Source organism: Hordeum vulgare, chromosome 6H, assembly GCF_904849725.1.
Source record: "Hordeum vulgare subsp. vulgare chromosome 6H, MorexV3_pseudomolecules_assembly, whole genome shotgun sequence".
NCBI classification, from domain to species: domain Eukaryota; kingdom Viridiplantae; phylum Streptophyta; class Magnoliopsida; order Poales; family Poaceae; genus Hordeum; species Hordeum vulgare.
The window spans coordinates 196,026,437-196,033,109 of NC_058523.1; the positions used below are offsets into that span (position 1 = coordinate 196,026,437).

The 6,673-nt window shown below is 46.1% G+C and overlaps 1 pseudogene; it reads right to left on the reverse strand.

Moving 5' to 3' along the window:
- Positions 1-4,968: 4,968 nt before the first annotated feature.
- Positions 4,969-6,330, reverse strand: LOC123404371 (annotated as a pseudogene).
- Positions 6,331-6,673: the final 343 nt, after the last annotated feature.

Below are 6,673 nucleotides of genomic sequence, written 5' to 3' on the forward strand. Positions count from 1 at the left end.
TCGCTTTTGGGCGCAGGCAGACCTCCACCATCCATCCCATTGCATTCCTCTCGTAGAGTATTGTACCGTCTCAGACCACATACATCTATGGAAAGAAAGGATTTCATAGAAAATCTGCATTTTCTATTTTTTTATCCCCATGTATTCCGTTATTCCCGTAACTATGGATTGATTGTCCCTACCTAACTAAATGGTAGTGGTCTAGGGAGCGCAATTGCTAGAGCACATGAGAATGAAGAGTAATGATTTAAGAAAGAGCAGCCGGACGGACTACTATAGTCACTCTAGTGACTACTATAGTCTTTTCTTTCTTTGTAGTTAAGTAATAGTGTTTGGTATAGCAGCCTTTTCGAGCGAGTCTCTGGGATCTCCTGTAAACCCCCATGATGTGGTAAAGGGATGATATTAGGAGAAGCAGTGAGTGGACATTCCCCTGCGGAGAGCCGGATGAGGGGAGACCCTCACGTCCGGTTCGGAGGGCGGGGATATCCCGACCCTGCTATCATTATGCCTTTGCAATGTTACTTGGTTCAACTCCATTTGTGACCTTTTCTCGTATGTGGGACTCTCTATCTTCTTGGGTAGATTCTAGATCGTCTTTCATTTTCTTAGTAAGTAGTTTTCTTATTAATAAGTCAAGTCAAGAGTAATAAGAAAATTGTAGGACCTTGCCACGACGGCTTGGTAAGCAAGCTACCTGTTATGTAGGCGCCAACTCCCAGTTCTTTCTCTTCTTTCTTTTTGATTTTTTATTCTAGTTTTTTTACTAAACGTATAATATCCTTTCCGGGGAAGGGGTAACATAGACGGAGGCACATGTAGATAGATACAAACTTTTTTGATCTTTTTCCTAAGCGAAGTAGTTGATCCCTCCGAGGTAAGGGCGAATCGAGACCGAAAGCTACTAATAAAATAGCATAATCTGAACACATAGATGAACACATAGTTTAAGTAGAAACTGTTAAAGCTCCCTGGTCGAGAAATGGACGGCTTTGGTTCAGCTCTCGGGGCCACCTTACACACTAATAAAATCGTCAGCTTCCTTCCCCACTCATCGCCCTCACTTTAAGACAAAAAATCCAATTCGATTCAAAGATCGGAATCATACCTCCACTGGGCAAGGTCGGCTCAAGAAATGGAAGTTGTGAGATCGAAAGAAAACCATGAAAAATGAAATGAATTAGGGATCAATCCATACGCGGCTTGCCTTCTCCCTTTCCCCATAGTAAGCCAGCCAATAGTACCCTAACTTAAGAAGTTATCTTAGCTAGTGCATGTCCATTAATGTGACCACCGCATGCTCCTGCATGAGTTTCATGAATGGTTTGTTTTTGCAGGAGATTTCATGGTAGTTTTTGGACACTAGAATTTGTTAATGAGATCAACTCAATCTATAATTCGAATGCGGTGTGGAGGGAGAGGGGAAACCCGCTTAGATAGGGCGATAGCCCGGTTTTTCTTCAATATCCTTTCCAGTGCTTGTCTTGTATTGAGGTATACCGAAGATATGAGTCAAAGTATGTAAGAGAAGGGGGATTTCACTAGTATTAAGAGTAGGGCTTTAATTAAAAGAGTAGTCCCTTCGTACCTCCAAGACGGAGCGAGACGGATAGGCAGAGCAAGAGCTCTTAAAGTCTACCCGGGCTAGCTTCTTCATTCTTCGATCAGGGGCGGGCTTCTTCCCTTATATACGATGACTTAGATAGATAAAGTTCTTTGATCCATTCATTGATAAAGTCTTCGGGGGTTGTTTACCTTTAGAATCGATAGTAGAGTAGGTTTGATCTTTCTTTCTCAATCTTTCTCCGATCCTAGCCTTCTAGTAGATCCGGCTTTATTTGGCTCAAAAGAAGTGTGTGTGGTCGTCGTATCTGCTCGCAACCTTCTTCATTCATCTATTTCGGTCAGAATGGACCCAGGGAACCTGGCTCGGGAATAGCCCTGAAAAAACATAGTAAGAGAGTCCAATCTATGAAATATAGCATTTGATCTCCTAAGTAGTAGTAGTAGAAGCCTTAGTGTCTGACTTGATCCAACAAAGTCAGAACACACAATAGATCCAGATTACACACCTTGCTGTGGACTGGGAAGAGAACAGCTCGGCGAAGCTGGGTGTTCTATGTGATTATGGAGGAATTGTAGTACTCGCCCCAAAATGCAAGCCTGGATAGATACTTAAAGAAAGGCGGAGCAGTGGGCCTTCAAAAAGGAGCGAGGGAGTGATGGACAACCTTTTTCTATATGTTGCTCGTGAGCCGCCAAGTACCAGTCTCACAACAGTACTAGTGTTAAAGGATCGGTCCTTCACTTGCGGATCGTTCGCGAGTCGAACTTGCTCTCTTGCCAAGTCTTTGACTCACGAACTCGAGTTGGACTCATTCACTGCTGATTTTTTTGAGGATTGTTCGTTCTTCATTCTCTTGCTATTACCCGCAGGGAGCGCAACAACCGACGGTGCATATTATCATATCGAAAGAAGCAAAGCATACCGATTCGTACTACCGGAAAATTGTCGTTGAGCGCTAGGAAATAGAGTCGGCTTACGGGGTGGGGCACAAGAAAGCGTAGGGAATCAAATAGAGTTGCCCCTACCTGCCAGCGCACGGATAGATAGGGCGGGCGAGCGCAGGGATGGATGTCTGAGCGGTTGAAAGAGTCGGTCTTGAAAACCGAAGTATTGTTAGGAATACTGGGGGTTCGAATCACTCACCATCCACGAGGTCATAAGTTCTCTCTTGCCTTATCTATAGATAAGAACATATCTCCTCGACTCGACTGATATGATGGATGGAATGGGTATAAGGTTGAGGTTATTGTGTGTTGCTTTAGTTAGGACTTTGTCTCCCTTTTGTTATCTTCCGCCCCGGGTGGATGACATGTGGGAGCTAAGTCCATGATCTCGGTGTCGTCGTGAGTGGTTGATAAACAAGGATTAAAGTTTAATTTAGGGAGTCCCAACCCTGCGAAGCTTAACAGATAAAAAAACGATAGAGACTTCCGGGTATAGGGTGACGACCTTAATGAATCAAGTATTCAGGTGGCAGAGTTTTTAGGTACATAAGCGCTCAAATTCCTGAATACTTATTGCCCAAAAAATATGATCAACCACAGGTACATTTATTAGGTTTTGATCTAAGGCTATCCTGGTCTCCAGGACCCAACACAAGTATTCATCCTTTCCAATCTAAAAAAGGTGTTGCCGAAAGCTTACCCTCTTCCACACGGATGCTACAGCCGCTATCACTTTTGCAGGAGGGGAATTATAGAGTTCGCCTCTCGACATATTGTTTGGTAAGCGGAATTTTGACCCACGTGTCCTAGTGTTATCTAACCGTTCGGCCGAAGATGTCGGATGCAAGATCTTTAGCTACTTGTATCAATTTGCCGCGGTGTGCTTAGATACAATGGGCTGGCAGCTGAGACTTGGCACGATGGGGGAGTTTATTAAGGTCGAGGGAGGAGGAAAGAGTTTGTTATTCACTATTGGCTTAGTACGACATATACATAATAGGTCCGTGACGGTTTTGGCAAGGCCTTGAACTTCATATATCCCTTTTTTACTCAATCCAGAATACCGATAAAGTCAGATTGAATCATTTTGTCGACCTTTCCTTTGGATTTATTATCATAGGCGGTGTTTGAGATCGCCTATGTGCGGTGAACGCTCGAATGTAGCTAACATCAGTTTTGTCCTCGCGTGGTTGAAGGAGATGTTGTTACTGGATGGAATGCTTCCGGGGCGCCATGATCCTTCTATCAGGAATAGAATAATCGAGGGCACTGATTGACTGCATCAATCATCGCTCAGTGAGCTATTAATTGTTGCCAATAGCTCTTCGCTTGCATGCAAGGCGGCTAATAAAACCGCCAGGTAGACGCGTGGAGATGCATTTTGAGTACTGGTGGTAGTGGACAAGCTCTAGGGGAATAATCTCTTTCTTATTTCTTTCTTATTTCTTTCCCATGATGACTAGGAACGGGAAATCAAGAATTTCACTTCGAATTTTGGACATCAACATCCTGCTGCTCATGGTGTTTCACGATCAGTATTGGAAATGGACAGAGAAGTGGTGGAACGTGCGGAACCACATATTGGATCACTCTAATGTGGCACGAAGCCGCTGACGCTAAGTAGGCTCCTATGCCGCTAGCATGGTGGAGGTTCCGTAGCGCGTCATGATCATCGGGCAAAGGGATGGTTGAGCAACTCAAGCGAACCGCCCTACCTGACTTTGGATAAAGATAGAAGGGAGACGGTTGTGAAGGTGGCCTCGTTATCCACACATCTGGTCCGAGGACCGACCTGGGTTTTCACGAGCGTAGGCGGGTCCTGGAGTGCCCGTTAAGGGCGCTACCGCATACCCCGGGGTGATCATCACCACCTGCACCTCACATCTCGGCACAGTGGAACGTGTAACCCGCCTGCTGTCCAAGTCAACCACTGAATTTCCTGTAATTCATAGCGCCTAACAGAATGTAGCAGCAAGGGACAACCCACCTATGCAGACAGCCTGCGGGGAGTATGGCACTACTAGAAAAGACCGTCTGGCGAAAACGCCACAGGCGCAAAGCGTGGTGGGCCTACGCCGGGGGAGCATAGGGAGGAAAGGGAGCCCGGACGGTGGAAGAGCCAGGGGAAGACGGCTCATTTGACAGAAATAGAAAGTCCGGGCGGCTCATTCATTCTTGGAAAAAGAGGGGGGAGCGAGTCAATGTATCAATGAATAGATACATTCAACGGTATTAAGAAAGCGCTGCCTACACGCGAATTAGCTTCCGAGGTCGAGCAGTCTCAATTTCACTACAGGATTTGCGAATCAATGTTGGGCTGGGCCACCTCAAATGGCATGAGCCGCATGCAGGGAGACCCGCACGTACGGTTTTCATGGGGATCCTGCCGGCCGGCGCCCACCCGACTAGAGGGACTAAGAAATTAATCGAGTACAAAACTTATCTTCAAGCTTTACCTTATTTTGATCGTTTAGAGGGCGATCGCGGAGTCACCGAATGAAGTCCTCCCTCCTTTTCTTTAGGAGGTGCTGACCCGCTGCAAGGCAGATATGACTAAGTGACATATTGAATATGGCGACGACTACAACATGTCGTAGAAGGAGATAAGACGTGGAGCCAACGACCCACTAATACTCACATATCTACAACTACATTCACGAGCGGCAGTCAAACGGAGGCGTGCATGCAAGATTCCAACGGAATGATCGATCGAACAGAGGCTAGGGAAGCTTTCTTCCCACCGCGTCCTTCCTTGTGTGTCGGAGATACAAACCGAGTGCACCGGAAAAGAAGGGGAACTGAGTCGTTCTATTCCATGGCGAAGGGTCCGAAGCATAACTGCACACGCACACGATCTTTGCCGAGAGATAGGAGCATTCGCTGGAACCGGTGAACTACACTTGCTTCTTGATAGATGTGTGGGACAGAGGGCTCGTGGTACCTTCTGCCCGCCCTTCCTCTGCTTTGATAACTATGTGGACGGAGAGTGGGCAGAGCAAAGGGAAGGAGGTCCTCATATGGATTCGCACACTTGAGCAGTGCGGGAGACTGGAGAACGGGTCGAGTAAACTCCCTTAGGGCTGATTAAATCACCGATGAGAAACTTTTCTTTCTTTTTTTATTTTTTATTTGAGGGGTATGTTCTAAAACAAGAAAGGCAGAGGTAAATACTTCGAAGAGGCGGCTCGGTAGGGATAGAATGGTCAATCGTCAAGTCAAGGATGACTTCTTTGGTGGCGAAACGATGGGGGAGAGAAAGCACGCCAGAGATTCTCTGAGCTGGTCTTCATTTCCAACGCCTTGGGAAATAGGTCGAGATAGATGACAACACCTTTTTATCCTCTTGCTTACCAGGAAGGCGCACTTCTCTTCTTCTTCTGGCCTTCACCTCCCGCCCGGCCCGAAAATAGAACCCAACCCCCTTTCTGATCCATTCATTTCTACAAGCAGGCTGATCCAGAGCTAAGCCCCCCTCCTATTCGAAGCCGTATGTGGCCTTGCCCTTTTGCTCTTCCTTCGGTTTGGCTCCATGAGGGCGCTGCCTAGACTAGGAGCCCCACTCATATTCAAAAGGCGCCCTGCTTTCAAGACGATGATAATAATTAGTCAACTTTTTCCAATATCATGGAATAGCATGGCCCGAGGCTAAGGTAACTCTAGTGGGAGAGTCGTGTTATGGGTGACCTTATTGTACGGTTCAGAGAGCACTTGTGTATGTGATGCAAGTGAACGAGTACGAAAAAGCTATCATAAAGTTATGTTGTTCGTTCCGTTGTTGACCCTATCTATGTTTCTACGATGGCCCAAGAACACGCTCATTCTTCACGCATAGAGAGACTTTTGAATTGTGAGGTACCATTACGAGCTCAATATATAAGAGTGTTATTCTGTGAAATAACTCGAATTTCTAATCTTTCACTTGCTTCAACTACTCATGCTATGGACGTGGGAGCATCAACTCCGTTCCTTTGGGCTTTTGAGGAGCGGGAGAAATTGTTGGAATTCTATGAAAGAGTCCCAGGAGCCAGGAGGCATGCTAGTTTCATACGACCTGGTGGAGTGGCACAAGATTTGCCTATTAGCTAATGTCGAGATATTGATTCCTCCACACAACAATTTGCTTCTCGTATCGACAAATTAGAAGATATGTCAACCGGCAACC